At 34.8% G+C, this 17,421-nt stretch overlaps 1 protein-coding gene and 1 pseudogene across 10 annotated transcripts in view; one reads left to right on the forward strand and one right to left on the reverse strand.

Annotated features, from left to right (window-relative positions):
• LOC145263644 (PDF receptor-like) overlaps positions 1-17,421 on the forward strand; it is a 787,341-nt gene that overhangs the window by 541,854 nt on the left and 228,066 nt on the right. The gene's annotated exons all lie outside the window — the stretch shown is intronic.
• LOC145263990 (U2 spliceosomal RNA) lies at positions 8,002-8,165 on the reverse strand (annotated as a pseudogene).

The raw sequence follows: 17,421 nt of genomic DNA on the forward strand, positions 1-17,421 counted from the left end.
TAAAGATTTATGTCCACAATCTACAAAGAGTTGATTTGCCGTAAAATGAATACATACAACGTAACAGACCAGCATTGCAAAATAACGCCATAATGTTCAAAAGTTTATTTTACGACTAATGCTCTACAAATTGCCTTGAGATTTTAAAGCTCGAAAGAATGGCGGCCATTGTTGCCTTTTGCAATCATCAAGACAGAATCTCTAGAAATGTTGACGGACAAAATCGAGGAAGACCGAAAAAAGTTTTTATTACAGAAGATAAGAATTTTATGGTTTCTCATAAAAACGCATTGGACTCTTTCTTCAATCACAAAAGACAATGCATACTCGTTTGGCGATATGTGTTTTATTGCTTTCATGCAGTTGATAAGCGCTAGCTACCTCTGTGGCGTGATCTATGGTCTTTGTGGCGGCCATTTTAGATGACGATAGCGTTTTTGGTTATTGCCAGGAAAAACATCGACAACTAATTTATATAAGTTTTCATTTATATACGCCATCTTTGTTATAAAGGTAAGCTATATAATTAATTACCTATAGTTAGTGTCACAGGCCAATATATATATATAGAGAGAGAGAGAGAATAAATGAAAAATTCATTATGTTGACCATCTTATAAGTTAATCCAGTTTACTTATACAATTCTTATAATACAATATTACATTAATATATATATTATACAATATATATATATGTATATTTATATATATATATATATATATATATATATATATATATATATATATATATATATAAGTAAACAAAATTCCAATGTGCTATTTCAGTCTTAATACATCGTCGGGCGACAAGAGACATTGGTTCTTATTCAAGGTTTTTACTTGGCTGATTCGTTACTACCTAACACATAAAACAGGTGGGCGTTCTGACATAATTTAAGTAACGAAAGGCACGTTTATTATAATTGATTAAACTAGTGTCTCGTTTTTAAAAATCATGCATGTCTTGATACTTTCTTTTACGGATAGGTCTCGAAATCTTTTTACAGATATTCCTTTCTTATTTTTTCTTATTTTTATTTAAAAAATATTCAATTTCTATTTTTCAATAGAGGTCTCTTGTCGACTGACAATATCCTTCAGGACTGAAACAGTAAATTTATTGTAGCGGCTTATGTTAATTCTGTTTATTTAAATTGAAGAAAATAATAGCTTGCTCTTTTTTATTGAGTACTATCAACAATCTCGTTTAAATTCAATGTTTTTTACTTTGGGATATTGTTGTTCTGGATTATATATATATATATATATATATATATATATATATATATATAAATATATGCGTGTGTGTGCGTGTGTGTGCGGGTGTTTTGGAATCAAGCTATTATTCCAGCACGTCTGATTGAACACGGTAGTTAATCTTTTTCCGATCTTTCTGAAGATAGTTTCCATTCTCCGAGCTGTCTTTTTAATTTCAGCCGGCATGTTATATAAAATGGCGCCCAAAATGTGTTGTCAGGCCATATTCTTCTCAAGCGCTTTCTGTCGATTATTCTCAGGTAATAAATAAACTATAAAATAATAAATCGAAATTAAAAAATAAAATAAAAATAATTCACCCCCAACCTTCCTGCCCCCACCTTAATAACCAATTGAAAAAAAAATTATTAATACACTAATCCTCAAAGGAAAAAAAGAAAAAGATAACAACAACAATCGCTCCAGATGATAACGGTACATCCGATTATCATCAGTCGGGGATGCTGTTTTCTCTTCCCTGCACACTTTCCCACAGAAGAGACGTTGCAAGCCTGTTTCTGCTTTATCGTTATTTCCATGACAAGTGTTCGTCTGAGCTCCAATCTATAGTCCCCCCCTCTCTAAACTTTCAAAAACCCGTCTTATGAAACCATTGTAAATAATTTTCCCCAATCTTTATCTGTGCATAAACCAAAACGTAGATTCCATGAACAAAGATTCTTTCTTAGAACTGCACGCCTGTAGAACTCTCTTCCGTTTGCCTGTTTTTCATCTGACTACAATTTGGTTATCTTCAAGTCAAACGTAAACAAACTCTTGATGAACCATCCCCTTATCTAATCCAATTTACCAAATATCCACTACTAACGATTACTATGATATTATCCCATTGGCTACTGTACATTAAATAACGCTTATCCTCGAGTCGCCTCCTGGTCTTAATAAATAGAGACCCTATGTAACAAGATGTGCTTAACAAGACTCTTCCGTGTCAAACATGTGGTACTTTGTATTTTTCCGACAATGCCACTCTTTTTTTTATTTCTCGCGTCACGTTTTTCTTATTTTATACTGTTTTTCTTTGCTTCTTCCTCGCTGTGACGTTACCTCGCGTAAAGCGCTGTCATTTGCATATATTGCCTGTTGCTGCTGCTGCTGCTTCCATACGCGTGTCTGCGTTCACAAACGCTTATCGCTACCTCGTGAGGTTTTACCAGTAATATAATAATAAACAAATCAATTAATACGGCTGTTCATCATTGATACCGCGACTTTATATATTTTTCCACTTACCCCGTTTTGGCTTCTGTTCAGTCTCGAAAGACAATGGATACTCCCTGTAAGGGTAAATTTTATTACGAAGCAAGGATTGAGCAATCCACAACCACACCTCTCCTGCTAGATGACTGGAAACAACGCCGAGATAAGCGGCGAGCACATACAGCGCCTGGAATTCTCAAATAGTCACCCATTTTATTACTAACCAAGCTTAAGGTTGTTTCCTTACTCTATTAAAAACATCCATAGCCTTCATAAAGTGAGAGAAATCAAGGTAAAAAGAATACTGTTTTTATTGTTTAAGACTTTAGGTTTAGCAGAAAAATAGTATTATTACAATAGAAAATGCGAGCATGAACAGTGATATGGTTAAGCTTAAACATGGAAAAGTAAAGGACTAGTTGTTAAAACTGGAAAATAAAAGAGCAAGATATTCTAGTAAAAAATATAATAAATTCATAACTTAAAATATTGTAGCATTAAGAACTGATTATATGTTATAAATTGAATTTAATGATATTCTTATTACTGCAATATTTTAAGTTATAAATTTATTATATTTTTTCTAGAATATCTTGCCCTTTTCTTTTCCAGTTTTAACAACTAGTCCTTTACTTTTCCATGTTTAAGATTAACCGTATTACATTTCATGCTCGCATTTTTCTATTGTAATCCATGTTTTTTCCAGGCTTCCAATAAATTTACTTGTTCTCTGTTTAATTTCAGTCTTATTTTTGACTCCCCATAAACACATATGTAATAACAAGGTCTGGCACTCGTCTGCTTTCAATAAAATCCCCCAATTAGATCCCTTTCATGCTTTCATTCTCTCTGTTCCATTGATTACTTTTCTTTCTGCGACAGCAGTGAATTAATAGCAACAGTAGTCGCTGAAGCCGTGAAGCTCTTAAACAGTTCTAAATGACTAAAACTGCCACTAAACTATATATTGAAACACTACAGTGGTTGGATGACACATTCCTATCACAAAAAATAAAGAAAACCAAACCTTTTCTTTATAGAAAATTATGAATTTGTATTGCAAAAAATAATGAGCAGAAACACCAGAAGCACTATCACTGGGAACACTGCTGATTTTATTGAGTCGATCAGTTTGGTTATGCGAGGAGCTTTTCCTGAGAAGGCTACTCTCATACCATTCTCGACTTTAAGGCGGTTTCTTTATCTTTGCTATTCGCAGCGCTACATTATAGGAGGCTACAGGCATTGGTTCCTTCTTGGATGTAAAACCATGCTTGGGCAGTGACTCTGCAGCACAAAACATAGCTCTCTTTGCCTCAAATGTAGAACGGTCATCAGATGCGTTGACATGATGTGACGTTTCTAGACTTTCTTTCAATATTGAAGATTTCAGTGTCCCAAGAACTTTTAAGCACAGCAGACACTGAGGTTTTTCCACACTATCCATAACAACGTACATTTCTAGACCTGACTCAATCTGAAATACAATAATTATTTTAAAATCATCAGGTACGTCAGTTACTTACCCTCGACTATATATTTTTACTATTTAGGAGAAAATTTATTTTTGGTTGAGATTCACTAAATTACTGAAACATGAGTAAACAGCTTCAAATGCAGATTCCAACTTCTGCGTGATTGTTTTGCGTGAATACCAAATGCAAATTCACATTTCTTTCTTTTTTTTTGTCCTTCCTTTCCCGCTTCTTTTTCTCTGTACTCTTATTCTATGACTTTTAACTTGCGATGTCTGAGTAATTTGTGTTTGTCTTCATTTGAGGACTTGAACATTCTAATCAAGGAACTTTAGTCGCCTGATGAGGTCATGTGTTATTTATAACTAATCGACTGAAACATTGGCATGATTGTACAGCGCCATGAATGAAACTTTTGTTTATTATCTCTATATAAATAAAATGAACTCATTTTTCCCCGTGTGATTTTGACCTTAATAGGATTAAAAATCAAGATATTTCATGCAAATATGATATGCACAAACGGCAGAACAATATCTGAGGTGTGTTATAGGCTTATTATTTCTCAAATTCCTCGATAATCTTAGATTTCTATACTTTTCTGCTGAGAAGTCACGGCCAACATCGGTTAAGATCAATGGAAGTGGTAAAATATTTTCTCTCTTATAAATTCTTCCTCCCCCTGCCACCACTTAACACCGTTTGGGGATCGTTCACAAGGCACAGTTGAGAAGAGAACACCGGTTTGGCTTCGTAGTTCTTTCATGTGAAGTTATTTAAAATCACTAAACTACGTGCAGTGCTCTGTGGCGTAGTGGTTAGCGTGCTGGACAATTCACATTATATTTTCACGTTCGCGCCGACCTACCGTAGTCGTTTTTTTTTTGTTTTTTTCCTAAACAACTGGAATGGACTTTTCTTGGTGGCCGAACTGTTAACGTTGCAGATGTTTGTGTTTTTTTTTCACACTTTATTTTCCTACTTTTACTCATGACTCCGGGTTTGATCCTTCCTACTTACCTACCATAACATTTTTTAAAACTCCCCCCCCGTCCCAGAAACAAACACTCGGGCAACGCCGGGTACCCCCGCTAGTAAATAAATAATATAATAAAAGTATACCTGGCTTTATTTATTTTTAAACACTATTATATAAACCTCTTTAAAGTCATTGTTTCCGATCTTTAAATATTGTTAACTTGGAATATATATATATATATATATATATATATATATATATATATATATATATATATATCGGGGGGGGGGGTTTGTCCTCTCCCGCTAGTGAGAACCCAAGAAATACAAACCAATTAATGAAAATCTTTTTTACATACGTGTGCGGTCTGGTCTTCATCCTTTAAGTGTCGCTTTTCCATGTGTGTGGTCGTTGCGTCGAATACAACTCAGGTATTGAAATGCATTAGAGATTGTTGGAGATTTTAAAGGTTTTCTTGAGGAAATAAATAAATTAAGGATGAGAGAGATGGACATTGATTCCTAATAAAAAGGAAATCTATTTTCTTTACACAGTTTTCTTATTAGCCTCAAAATATATATACGGATAGACAAAATATTAACTGAAATAGTCAAATTGATTCGAAAGTTTGGGCTCTACTCGAGCACTTGGCCATTTCTTTCTGATATAATCGACGCCTGCTTCTAACGTGTGTAGGGAGCTGACCTTTGAGCCAATGTATTAATAACGCTCGGTGCACTGCGTGTATTTCTTTTTTTGTTGTCAGGTTCTCATGACATTGACTTAATGAAACCTTTCTCGAAATTCATGCTAATTAACAGGTCGTTCACGAGAGGAAAGGCTAGAATTTATTCTTTCGAAAACGAATAGGTCCCGAAGAAATATTAGCTTATGTTTCTTGATGTTCGACATGTCTTTTCTGGCCGCTTCATCGCCAGCAACTGCGTCGAAATTCTGTCTAATAATATAACACATGCTTGTTTTTTTTTCTAAAGAGTAAACTATTTACCTTTCTAGCCTTAATTGTGCTAGATGCACTGGGTCTATTTCTGTGTGCCGCAGCGTTATCTTTACATATATTAATGTAACACTCCTAAAATTTATACAACTTAACATAACCTATACTTAATGGCGTAGGGTCTAAATAAATAAAAGTAATACTTGCAAATCAACGAGGACCAGCAGCTGATGGTACTTGCTCATGTCTTCAGTTCAATGCGTCTTGGAAGCGCGGTTCAATTATATCCTTTGGAATCTCTTTAAAAAATATCTTGCCTTAGCGAAGGGGTGAAAAGTCCGTGTTGAAGAATCCTGTATTGAAGAGCGGGTGTAAAATCCAATCTATGGAAATAACAGATATGAACTGGAATGCTCTTTTACTCTTCAATTACGACGTCGAGGAGCTGGCGGATATTTGAGAATTTGAGCACCTCCACCTTCTACTTGAGGATGCCCCAAAGATGTTTTAATGGGTTCAAGTCTGGAGACATGATTGGCCAGCCCATCAGCTTTATCCTCAGCGTCTTTAGTAAAGCGGTGGTTGTCTTGGATGTGTGTTTTTGGGTCATTGTCATGCTGTAACACTGCTATGCGACACAGTTTCTGGAGGGAGAGGATCATGCTATGCTGATGTATTTGACAGTAAATGTTGGAGTTCATGTTTCCCCCAATGAAATGTAAATCTCCAATACCTGCAGCACTCATTCAGCCTCAGACTATGACATTCTCATTCTTTCTGGAGAGAGGGGATTATGCTCTGCTGACAGTTTCATATTTCCCTCCATGTAACTCTCCAATACCTGCAGCCCCAAATCATGACATCCCCACCACCAAGCTTGACACACTTATCTTTGTACCCCTAGTCGCCACCACACATGCTTAAGGCCATCAGAAGCAAACAAATTAAATTTCGTCTCATCAGACCATAAGACATGGTTCCAGTAATCTATGGGCTTTGTTGACATGTCTTCAGCAAACTGATTACGGGCTTTCTTGTGTATTGCATTCAGAAGAGGCTTCCTCCTGGGGTGACAGCTATGTACACCAATTTGAGCTGTTATCTGGGAACCAACACGTTGTAGCCTCAGACGCAAAACTGTGAAAAAATAGAAAAGAACTTCCATCTTGTTTTTTTTTATATACAACGACATTTACTTCCTCATTTTCTAGTAACAGCTGTGACGGCTTTCACGTGGTCGTCTTCTTGAACATGCTTTCAAATGTCATCGACACCTCTCACGTGATCGTCCTCTTTCTTATGTTTACAGTCTTTCATCTTTATACGTGACGTTATTTTACCATAGACAAACAAGTCGCATTTACATTTAAACGTTAAATGTGCTTTCATAAGTGGCGGGATGAAGTATTGTCCAGGCAGAATTGAGTTTCTTTCTTGATCTAACGGCATAACCACGTTGGCACACCGATTATCGCTGGATCTCCGAAGTTAAGCAACGTTGAACCTAGTCAGTATTAAATGGGTGACCATTTGGCACTTTCAGGTGCTGTATGTGCTCTCCGCTTATCTCGGCATTGTTTCCAGTCGTCCTGGTGTTCTCCTTGCCACTGGACTCAAACAGTGCCGATTCAGGAGAGGTGTGGTTGGTGATTGCGCAATCCTTGCCTCATAATTACACGCGTTGCTGCCTCTAAGGGGTATCCTTTATCTTTCAAGACATAACGGAAGCATGGAATTGCTCTCTAGTATAAATGATAATTAAAAATTGAACAATATAAAATATACATGTATTTATATCAATAAGTGCGAAAATTGTGTTTGCATGTTTCGTGCAATGATATTAAATTACGTAAAAACAAGGCCGATAGCCATTAGTCACGTGCTCTCGTGTGATGAATGGATGCGTGAATGTAGGATTGACATGAAATTCTTAAAGATAAACTAAAATGACCGAAAAATGGGCTGAAATGACTTAAATAAATAAAAAGTAAATGACTTAGAATGACTTTAATGAACTTAAGGATGAATTGAATGACCTTAAGAATGACTTGAATGCTTAAAAAATAGCTGGAATCCTTCAAAAACAACTTGAATGATCTAGAGAATGACTCGAATGGCTTTGAGACTGACTGATTGTAAAGTGGGTGATCATTTTACATTAAAATAATACAGAAAAGTGATCCCCCACTTTATATCACAAAGTTACAAACATAAGTACAGCATGCAGTAAGAACAGATACTACACTTTGATCTTGGCCAAAAGGTCAAGAAAAGGTGATATTTATTTGCTCCCCCACCGAGCAAATTAGGCACAAGGCCGATTTTTAATGTGAGAAGTGAAGGGGAAATGGGGATCAACTCTCCGGGGAGTAGGGGAGCTGGATAGTGACAATTGGTATGAAGGGTTGCCCCTACATTGACCAAAGTCTCATATGTGGGGCTGCCCCCACATATGGTCTTTGCTTGTAGTATTTGCCGGAACAGATACTACACTTTGAGATATTAAATCTTTTATTCGTGTTAAAAATACAGTCAAAATCAACGATGAACAAAAAATTTAGGCACATGGCCAACTCTAATGGGGGGATAGTGGGGGCCGCTGGTCATCGTTGTCACTCCAGAACTAAACAAAATAAAAAGTTTCTCCCAGATAGTATCTTCTTTCACCATAATACCGCATTCACACTTTCATATTGGGGGAGGTCCTACTTAACTCCCAGTTTTTAAAACATTTTTATTGACGGGTAAAAAAAAAATATAACAATTACACTTTGAACTTGGCCAAAAGGTCAAGAAAAGCTTAAAAAGCTAAGAAAAGCATCTATTAACAACATACCTTTGATCTTAACCAAAAAGGCCAAGCACAAAATTGTTACAGACCGACCGACCGACGGAATGACTTATAGAGTCGCTTGCACGTGACTAAAAATCGCATAAATCGATACATTATAAGAAATGTGTATAACTCTAGCATTGCACCATTACGTTATCTGAAAGGACTTTGTTGTATTTTCATTAAAAAACTGAATACTGTTTAAATTAGTGAAAATGTATATAAAACGGCCCAGTTCCGTCTTCTCGTGTATTTATATTAATGCGAAAATTGTGTTTGCATATATCGTACAATAATATTAAATAATGTAAAAAAAAAAAAAATTTGCATACGCGCGTCCGAATTACGTAACAGATTGTCTATACCTAGTAAAGCGTTACATTATAAGAAATGCTTATAATTCTAGAATTGCACTATTAGGCTATCTAGAAGGTCTTTGTGGTATTTTCCTTATAGTGAAAATGCATAAAAAATGGTCCCGTTCTGTCTTGTGAGACTGTTGACTCCCACTGGAATTTTTGTGGCCAGACTTGCACAGTCTTTACCCACACATCTGAGTCGACACTATTTTAATTCCATTATAAATAATTAATTAAGTATATACGTTTAGGGCGACTGGAAACAATGCTGCAGATGAGCGGAGAGCACATCCAGCGCCTAGCGTTTCCAAATTGTCACCCACTTGGTACTGTCTACACTTAACGTCGCTTAGCTTCGATGACCTGGCGAGAACCAAAGTGTCAATACGATAATGCCGCACGTAATATATATATATATATATATATATATATATATATATATATATATATATAATATATATATATGTATATATATATGTGTATATATATATAATATATATATATGTATATATATGTATATATACATATATTATATATATACGTATATATATATATATATATATATATATATATATACATATATAATATATATAAGAGACGAATATTGGCTGAAGAGAGCTTGATAAGGATACCTTAAACGGACCTTATTTTCGAGCTTGAAACCGACGGTACCAATGATCTGTCTCAACTAACAACTTTCTGTACACATAATATATATATATATATATATATATATATATATATATGTTCATATATTTTCTCTTTTTTTTTTTTTACTTCAGTCTCAGAAATCATGGGGCCCACAAGCTGGGGCTAACACTTGAATTCTTTATGAAATACATAGATATTCGAATGTTCCATTAAAGTTCTTTATTTCTCAAGCACTGATTTAGTAAAGAAGTTGAGAACATAATTTTCCTCTCCCCAATTAACCATTTTTATACGTTGTAGTATATCTCTTGATCTTACTGGATTCCATGGCAAGAATTTATCTAGTCTGGTGGAGTATCCGGCTTCGTGCTATTACTTGAGGTAATATCACTTGGACAAGGTGCACCATTCCCCGTAAAAGCTTATATGGGTAAGCCATAGTGAGGAGATCTTATTTGGGCAGCGAATACTATGTGATTGTTAATATTTGGTAAGGGTTTACTTCTATGGAGAAAGTATCCTCATGCCAGGTTGTTCTGGCAAGCCCTTGTACAGAGAGACCTTAGACACTCAATGATAGTGTCTACTGAGCATAAATGTTTTCCCCTGGTGGAGAGCGAGTAAAAAAAAAAGGCTAGCCCGATCTGGGTAAGTAAAAAAAAAATGAGAATAATTGCCTTGTTTTGTTTGTTGTATATATACATATATATATAATATAAAGCTGAATGTCTCTGTGTCTGTACATATATATATGTGTGTGTGTGTGTGTGTGTGTGTGTGTGTGTGTGTGTGTGTGTGTGTGTGTGTGTGGTCACGAATAGGCTCCTATATGGTTGACTATTTTAAAAAAACTGATTACATATCATGATAGAAGATGTATCAAGACACAGGAATGGGTATGTTTGATCTGGCAGAACGGTGGTTCATTAAAATTGTGGCGTCTGCGTTCGCGCCTAGTCCACAAAGTATGGAAATAAAAAAATTTTAAAAATTAAAAAAAACGTTTACAAGTGTTTTTGATATAGATGTACATAGGAATACTTTGATAAGTATGTTTTAACTTAAATAGGGATGGTATAATAAAATTGTGGGGTCTGCGTTCGCGCTTAGCCTCCGTAGAATGGAAATAGGCACAAACTTTAATAAAGACTTTTCATATCTATCTGCGTAAGTATACTTTGATAATTATGCTTCATTTTGATAATTATGGGGGTGTTCATTCGCACCTGACCTCCATAGAATAGAAATATGTCACAAAGTTTAACAAGGATTTTTTAATATAGATCCACAGAATATTGTGATAAGTATTTCAGTTTGAACAGGTATGGTATAATAAATTATGAGTTTATCTATTTTATTTTTACTTTCATAATATTTTGCTTTGCTTTTGATAACCCCAAATTCGAAGCTATCTCTTTACAACCCTTCCTTTTCATAACCTATCATACTTTCATAAATCAGTCCATTTTTTGTAGGCTGTTTTTGAACCCAGTCAACGACGGGTACTCGTGTTAGTATATATATATATATATATATATATATATATATATATATATATATATATATAAATATAAAGAGAGGAATAAAGAGAGTGAGAGTAGATAGTCGCATTGTGAACAATGCTATCTTGGCAAGTTGATATGCAGCGTAGCCAATAAAAACCCGGTGCGTATTGAGGAATTTAATAATAAAAAACACGACACAAATATGTGAAAATTTATTTTTAATTCTGTATCGTTTTATTTTGCCAAGTAAAAAAAAAAAACGATACTGTAAAATTTGCCAATTTAAAAAATCTTTACTTATTTTGTTTTCATCTTTACGTAGGAGGAGCATTACAGTCATTTACTTTATAAATAAAACGAATATCACTCCATAAAAAAAAAACTGTTCGACTTTTGTAATCTTCTACATAAATAAAAACAAAAATGTATGTTTGTTACTTACCAATAAACTAAAAAAAAAAAACTACAGGAGCAATTTCTTCGGCATTTGAGTATAGCATTTTCATCGTATCCATGCGTGTTTTTATATATCTATTTTTAATTATTACACTATACTCAATTTTTATTTAATAATTAGGTGGCTTTCTGTGTAAGGAAATTACCATCTTTTTATCAGGGAATTATAATTGCTACTGATTCACCGGTCACGTGACACCGATTATACAGTAATACCAAAAAGTGGTTGGTTCTACACAAAGCCTTCACCACTATAAAACAAATCATCTGCATGGATTTCTGAGCAACTTAGTTGTTGTGGCGGAACCTCATACGTCGAAATCGATGGGGAAGAGTCCATATATATAATGCTCCCTCTTTTGGGTTGAGCATATTGGGAAGTGATATACAAACTGCCATTAGCGTCTTAAGCGACGCTCTTTGTGTAAACAAATCGAGCTTAGGCATTTGGACGATGTCAAATCATGGTTAATTTACTACCCGCACAGCTGTATAGCGTAATGGATAGAAGCTTTGACTGTTGTTTGAGCGGTGGGTTTTGATCCTAGCTTGAGGTAGTTGCCCGTTTAGCCGCACTGATGAGCTATGATACAGCGAAACAGTAATGTATGTGGATGAATATATATATATATATATATATATATATATATATATATATATATATATATATATATATAACCCCGAAACACTGCTTCATGGTAAACTACTAATGGTCTCTGAAAACTTAGAACTCTTGTGAATTCGACGAAACAAGTTGATTCAGCGACTGCAGAAGATTAAATAACGTATTGCTAAAATCATTTTCCAACGAAGGACTAAAAAAAAAGTCAATTAGATTTTTATATTGCTTTCGAGGTTAAAAAACTTCCAAGAATATATATACTTAATAAAAAGAAGTCAATTTTTCCTTCGTAGAATAATACATTATAGCATTAAAACCATAGACGTTACATGGTCACACTACTTGCTATTTTCTTTCTGATGTTTTCCGGATATTATCAGTATAATATATTACATATCGTACATTCCCATGATAATTTCGAGGAGACTTATAGGAGGGAAATGTTGTGCATTTCTTTCCTAATAATTACTTAAATAAACACAAGGCCAAACGATATTGCTTTTAACAAAACAATAATAATGGGTTTATTTAAAAAAGGCGAGATTGTATCTCAAACTAGAGAGAAAGAAAGAAAGTGTAAATGTCTGTTTGAAGGTGTCATCTGCCATCAGACTGCAGTCGTCAACAAGTAGCAGTGGGAGGGGTGAGTGATAGAGATCTATATATGTCGCTTGCTGGCGTCTCTCTGGCGATCGCAGCTGAGATCCCAGAAGGCTAAAAATAAAAAAAACTACAGGAGCAATTGCTTCGGCATTTGAGTATAGCATTTTCATCGTATCCATGCGTGTTTTTATATATCTATTTTTAATTATTACACTATACTCAATTTTTATTTAATAATCAAACCAATGTGCCCTGCCAACGAATTGGTCAGTGTGGCTGAATCACTTTGGCACCGGGCATTGATCCGCTTATAGTAAATAGTTTGTTAACTGCTACAGACTCACTCTCCCCAAATCGTCATACTTTGGTGATTTTATCCTCTTTAAACATCTAGAAGAGACTGTATTTTCTTATAGTAGCTTCCTCATACCTGTCGCACCGTCAGCATTTATCTCTTCATTACATACATTTAACATTTTCCTATTACACATACGATGCAGAAATACAGAACACTCTCATACACTGGCATTATTAAACTAACATATAATTTAAGCAAGGTTGCTGGAATGTCGACTTTTGGATACCGTTCAACAATAAACATGGCGTCAGTCAACGCTCAACTCCACACACGCATTTTCTTGTATAAAAAATTAACACATTTTACTTCCATCACTTAATATCTACATGTACTCAAACGAAACGAACAATCATTGGTGTTTGATGGCTTCGTGAATATACATCTCTATCTATACTATTATATAAAAGTCACTTTGTGTGGGAGTACTTTCCTTATAGGTTCCGAAACAGCTGGGCCTATATTTATCAAATTTCACAAAAGTGTAATTTATATGTCTGTCAGTGGTAGTTGGTAGTTTTTGTTTTACAGCATATCAACCTTTTACAGGTTATTTAATTCCGAATCTAATTATTTTGAGGAACGATTTTTAATGGAGTATATTTGTTTTTTTTAAGTCGGATTCTATTTAACCAATAGTTGGGGGCCCTAACAGGTACTACCACTCTGGGGCAGAGTGGACCTTTAATTAATATCTGTCAGTGTTCTTAGATATGTTTTGTACAGTAATGCATTCGATAAGTATCGAAAATCGAAAAAATGCAGATCTAAAAATGGTCTTTCTTTCTTATAGATAAAAATGAATATTTACATGGTAGTATTTTACATACACCGGCCAAAGGAGATACTTCTCCATAAATCAAGAGAGATTCAATTCTCAGAAAATCATTTCTTTAAAAAATAATAGAGCTATTATAATCTGGATATATTGCTCAGTGGTAGAGTATTCGACTACAGATCGAATGGTTCTGAGTTCAATAATTTTATTATTAATGAGTTCAATTTACGATAAAAGAAGATGTAACATTTAAATTCGCCGCAAATTATTTATTCGTTTATAGCTAAACATTAATCAGAAGTGACTTTTCCAGGGCATTCATCGTCCATCACAAATATCAGCTGATGTGATATTGTAAACAAACACTGAAAGAATTTGATGAAAGACATTATTATTTTTTATTTTATTTTATTTATTTACTTAATGCGAATTACTCCATCGGGCAAATTATCCATCGTATATATAATATTCTATAGAGGATTGATTCTATAAAACTACATACAACAAACTGAGTTAATTAAAATCTAATGTTTAGATATCTTACTGCTGGTGAAATTCTCTATATAAGAGCCAAGTTCGTCCAAGAATGGAGTATTGTTGCCACATCTGGGCAGGAGTTTATTCTACCTTGATAGAGTTCAAAATAGACTTCGTAGGCTCGTAGGAGATGTCCTTTTCTCTTCCCAGCAACCTCTTTCTCACAGAAGAGATGTAACGAGTTTGTCTCTGATGTATCGTTATGTCCATGGCAAGTGCTCGACTGAGCTTCAGTCTATGTTCCCCCCTCGCCAAACTTTCACAAGAAACATTCGTCTAACTTAAAACACCATCAATAATTCCCGCCCCACTTTTATCTGTGCCTAAACCTAAAGGTAGATACCATGAACAAAGCTTCTTTCTTAGAACTGCACGCCTGTGGAACTGTATTCCGTTTTCCTGCTTTCCAGCTGACTACAATATGGTTGTCTTCAAATCCAATGTAAGCAAGTTCTTGATAAGCCGTTCCCCTTAAGTAAAGAATTTTACTGAATTTCCATTACTGACAATTACTATATTGTCCAATTGACTACTGTACACTCTTTAACCCCTATCCTTGAGTAGCCTCTGGGCATTAATAAGGTGGTGAAGCCTATGTAAAAAAAGCGTATTATACACACGGGCAACGCCGGGTGTCCAGCTAGTTCGCAATGAAGTCTACGCGTTTTAAATATAGAGTACGTTCATTTTGTGTGGAAATCAGTTTGAAACAAAAACCGATAAAACACAAAATAATTATTAAAGTTTGTAGAGGGGGTAACTTTTTCGCTGTTTTCTTTGCTATTTCTAATAAATTCTCATGCGATTACAGAGTTGGAATTATCTTTTCAAAAACGGTAAAGAAAAGGTTACGTCTTCTTTTTCTTTTTCTTTTTCTTCTTTTTCTTTTTCTGTGTCGATGGTTTCGTTCTACGAGGTTCCTTAAATAAGTTTCCAGAGATTTTTGTACAGGTATTGCAAACTGTTGTAGACACTTAGATATTCAGTATGTTATTGCTATACATCTTATGAGATAACTGACCATTTTTTAATGACTTCAGGTTCAAATGAACAGCTACAAAAGGAATTAGAATAGACCCTAGTAAAGCCTGGCTGTCACGGCTGGTGAATTTCCAAAATGCAATCTGGGTGTAAGGACACTTTAGAAGAACAATATGTAATCAAATTATGTTTTAAACTTGAGTAGAATTGTCAATGACACGTATGGAATGCTTCAGACTGCTTTTGGCCCATCTTGCATGAATCGAGTATCAGTTTTTGAGTGGTATAGAAGAAGGGAAGCTGATCTGTGAATGATGAAGAGTGATTTTTAAGGGATTAACGAAGTCAGAACACCAGAGTTGATTGGTCAAATAACGAATTTCATGGATAAGGATCGTCGTGTGTCTATAGAGACAATAAGTGTACAGTTTGATGTCAATGTTAGAACTGTTTATACAATTATTCAAAAGGAAATGAAGATGTGGACAATTTGTGCGAAGTTTGTCTCAGGGGTTCTCAGAGAAGATCACTTACTATTGACTAAGATAGGCATCAAGACAGTGCCTTATCCTCCCTATAGTTCATACCTTACCCCCGGTTTTGGTTATTCTTAAGCATAATGAAAGCCTTAGAGGCTGTTGTTATGAGAAAATGGAGGAAATGAACGAGGCTCTGACGAGGGTCATTGACACACTTACATGAGTGAACTTCGCTTACATAAGGCCTTCCAGAAGTTGTTAGAACGATAGAACAAGTGTATTGCAGCCGGAGAAGGTTACTTCCAAAGGGACTAGAGTTTCATGTGTGCACTATCAATGTACAGAATTTAAAATATTTTTATTTAACATTGAAACCCATTTTAAACCGTCCATTATTTCAATGAATTATCTTAAAACAAGTGAAGCATGCATGGTCCCCCGTGAGTGCACAGTGGACGAGGCATACAAAATGGCTAAGTTCAGCATTTGCCCCCACCATTTAATCCCAAAAGTCCCCCAGGAGACGTCAAATCCTAGTCAAATTGAACAAACGGTGCAGTTTTAGTCCTTAACATATGCAAATTTTAGCTCTTAACTATGCAAAAAAAATGACTATTCCATCATTAAGCCCCCAAAGTTCTCAACACATTAACATATTTAAACTTGAGTTCTACACCATGCAAAACTGCTATATAGATATAAACAGAAAATTTTGGACAAATATAGTAAAATAGTCCAAAAAATGGAGTGTTTTTATTTTAAAACAGTCCCTGGGACACACCCAAGAGTTATCACGAAGTATAAACAAACCAACTTATATAGAAATCAGTTAGTTACAACTTTTCAAAAAGTTTTATAAAAATCAAAAGCATCTCTGGGGCGGGCGGCAACCGGAGTTTCTTTTTATTATTCATATCATGTTTAATGTTTGTGCAAAATTTCAAAAAAAGTCGTAGTAATTGAGAAAAGTGCGGACAAACAAACGGACGAATGGACTAACTGACGAGGGTGAATTTACAGATCAACCCGCCAAGAATTACAAAGAACATAACCGATAATGTCTAATCTTTAACTAAACAGTTCCTATTTCGATTAGCTAAATTAATTAGTTTTGAAAGTAAATATTATAACTTGATAATTATAAGGCAAGTTTAAATTTAATATGAAAAATTGACATTTGTGTGTCATAAGAACTGCGCTATCGTCGGAATTTTGCGGATAGTTTGCACAAACGAAAAAAATGTCCAAATTACCTTGATGTAAAATTTGCAAAAGATAAACTCAGCCGTTTTGGAATCTATGAGAAAGGAATTGGCATACACACACACACACACACACACAAAGTGTCTTTTATATAATAGTGTGTATATCTA

The sequence above is a fragment of the Euprymna scolopes genome, chromosome 39 (genome assembly GCF_053919585.1).
Source record: "Euprymna scolopes isolate OS-2025 chromosome 39, ASM5391958v1, whole genome shotgun sequence".
Taxonomy (NCBI): domain Eukaryota; kingdom Metazoa; phylum Mollusca; class Cephalopoda; order Sepiida; family Sepiolidae; genus Euprymna; species Euprymna scolopes.